The sequence below is a fragment of the Pseudonaja textilis genome, chromosome 2, assembly GCF_049901715.1.
Source record: "Pseudonaja textilis isolate UNSWEBS1 chromosome 2, rPseTex1.2, whole genome shotgun sequence".
Taxonomy (NCBI): Eukaryota; Metazoa; Chordata; class Lepidosauria; order Squamata; family Elapidae; genus Pseudonaja; species Pseudonaja textilis.
In genome coordinates this window covers 2520518-2523574 of record NC_141991.1, presented here as the reverse complement: position 1 = coordinate 2523574, position 3057 = coordinate 2520518, and the positions used below count along the sequence as shown (strand labels likewise).

The following is a 3057-nucleotide window of genomic DNA, read 5'->3' as shown; positions in this document are numbered from 1 at the left end:
CTGGGGCAATCAAAGGGTTGAGGTAGAGGAAGCCTTGGGAATGCAAGCCTGGGCCTTGTCTATGCCTCCAACCCTGAGGTGTTCCGCTTAATAACTCACACATTCATTGAATAGCTTTACCAGGCAGAGAGGGGGTGGGGGTACTTAAGCCACGCAGTCCCATTTAACAGTGATTGCAACATAAAAGTGTCATTGATAGGCCCCATCGCACTTGTATCTCAAGGACTACATGTATGGTGGTTGGGAAATTCAGGCACTCAAAATCTGGAGAACACCAAGATAGAAGATAAAAATTCCAATTGTGGGAATTCCATAATCAGTATAAAAAAAGACCACCCGAAAGCCTTTTTGAAGAATTCCATATTTCTGCAGAAAGAAATATCCAGAAGGTTCTGCAGATCACCATAAACATGTAATTAGCCTTTATCATGGCTGTGAGTCCTCTGATATGTCACCGAGCTGGAATTCTGATTGAAACGTTTCCCACACTCTGGAGCAGGAGTCTTTAAAATTGACGGCTTTAAGACTTGTAGACTTCAACTCCCAGAATTCCTCTTCCAGTCATGTTAGCTCAGGAATTCTGGGAGCTGAAGTCCACAAGTATTAAACTTGCCAAGTTGAAGACCCTTGCTCTGAGGACTAATACGGTTTCTCTCTGGTATGTTAAAACGTTGGAATTCTGACTGAAACTTTTCCCACAATCTGGACACTCATACAGTTTGTACATGTGAGTTTTCTGGTTTGTCATCAGGTGGGAATTCCTACTGAAATGTTTCCCACACTTTGGGCACTCATATGGATTCTCTCCTATGTGGGTCCTCTAGTGTCTCACCAGGTGGGAATTCTGACTGAAACTTTTCCCAATGTCTGGACACTCATATGGCTTGTCTCCTGTGTGAGTCCTCTGGTGTTTCACAAGGCTGGAATTATCACTGAAACTTTTCCCACACTCTGGACATTCAAAAGGTTTCTCTCCTGTGTGAGTCTTCTGGTGTTTCACAAGGCTGGAATTCTGACTGAAACTTTTCCCACAATCTCCTGTGTGAATCCTCAAGTGTTTCACAAGGTTGGAGTTATCACTGAAACCTTTCTCACATTCTGGACATTCATATATTTTTTTCTCCTGTGTGAATCGCCTGGTGTCTAACAAGGTTGGAATACTGACCGAAACTTTTCCCACAATCTGGACATTCATATGGTTTTTCTCCTGTGTGAGTCCTCTGGTGTGTAGCAAGGTTGGAATTCCAACGGAAAAATTTCCCACAATCTAGACACTGATACGGTCTTTCTCCTGTGTGAATCCTCTGGTGCATCATGAAGTTGGAATTCTCACTGAAACTTTTCCCACAATCTGGACACTCATATGGTTTGTCTCCTGTGTGAATCCTCTGGTGTTTCTCAAGGTTGAAATTATGACTGAAACATTTCCCACATTCTGGACATTCATATGGTTTGTCTCCTGTGTGAGTCCTCTGGTGTGTAACGAGGTTGGAATTACAACTGAAACTTTTCCCACATTCTGGACATTCATATGGTTTGTCTCCTGTGTGAGTCCTCTGGTGTGTAACGAGGTTGGAATTACAACTGAAACTTTTCCCACATTCTTGACACTCATATGGTTTCTCTCCTGTGTGAGTCCTCTGGTGTGTCCCCAAGTTGGACTTCTGACTGAAACATTTCCCACATTCTGGACATTCATACAGTTTCTCTCCTGTGTGAGTCCTCTGGTGTATAATGAGGTTGGAATTCCATCTGAAACTTTTCCTACACACAGGACATTCATATATTTTTTCTCCTGTGTGAGTCGTCTGGTGTCTAACAAGGTTGGAATTACAACTGAAACTTTTCCCACAATCTGGACATTCATATGGTTTTTCTCCTGTGTGAGTCCTCTGGTGTGTAACGAGGTTGGAATTCTGTCTGAAACTTTTCCCACATTCTGGACATTCATACAGTTTCTCTCCAGTGTGAGTCATCTGGTGTGTCCCCAAGTTGGACTTCTGACTGAAACATTTCCCACATTCTAGACACTCATACAGTTTCTCTCCAGTGTGAGTCCTCTGGTGTGTCCCCAAGTTGGACTTCTGACTGAAACATTTCCCACATTCTGGACATTCATACAGTTTCTCTCCTGTGTGAGTCCTCTGGTGTATAACGAGGTTGGAATTCCGTCTGAAACTTTTCCTACACACAGGACATTCATATATTCTTTCTCCTATGTGAGTCCTCTGGTGTCTAACAAGGTTGGAATTACAACTGAAACTTTTCCCACAATCTGGACATTCATATGGTTTTTCTCCTGTGTGAGTCCTCTGGTGTATAACGAGGTTGGAATTCTGTCTGAAACTTTTCCCACATTCAGGACATTCATACAGTTTGTCCTGGGAATGAGTCTTCTCATTTCTCATTAGGTCAGAATTCTGACTGAAACTTTTGCCTCAATCTGGACAGTAATACCTTTTGTACTGTGTGAGTTCTCTGGTGTGTCATCAGGTGGGTATTCTGATTGAAACTTTTGCCACAGTCAGGACACTCATATAATTTCTCTCTGGTGTGTCTTCTGATGTGTCACCACGTTGGTGATATTCTTGAGGTCATATATATGTGTGATCATTTGTTTACTGTTTCCACCTGTTTTCCTCCTCACAGGGCCAGGCCTCCACCACACTCTGCCCTATGTGGCTATCTAATAGACCTTTTTCTCCCTGCTGACTTTCAGAGATACCCCTCTTTTTCTGAATGAAATACAGTCTCCCTTGATCTTTCATGTAGCGTATTCTTGAGTTTCTCACACTCTTACTTCTTCTAGTCTGAATTCTCTAAATTTTCTCTCCTTGTCCCTCAACTGCTGGGAAAGGAGAAAATTGTAGTTTTCTGAAGGAAATGGAAAATATTTTGATTTCTCGCTTGCTTTGCTTTTTTTCCCAATGTTGCTTGTTATTCTCAATTTTCCAGAGTGCTCTTATTGCCATCCTCTTTGTCTGTAAGATTCAAAGAAACATGCAACTTTAATTCTTTATAAAATAGTTGCTGAAGATGTGAAAAAAAGAAAAAAGT

At 41.9% G+C, this 3057-nt stretch overlaps 1 pseudogene; it reads right to left on the bottom strand.

Annotated features, from left to right (window-relative positions):
- Positions 1-342: 342 nt before the first annotated feature.
- Positions 343-2408, bottom strand: LOC148126545 (uncharacterized; annotated as a pseudogene).
- Between the last annotated feature and the right edge of the window lie 649 nt (positions 2409-3057).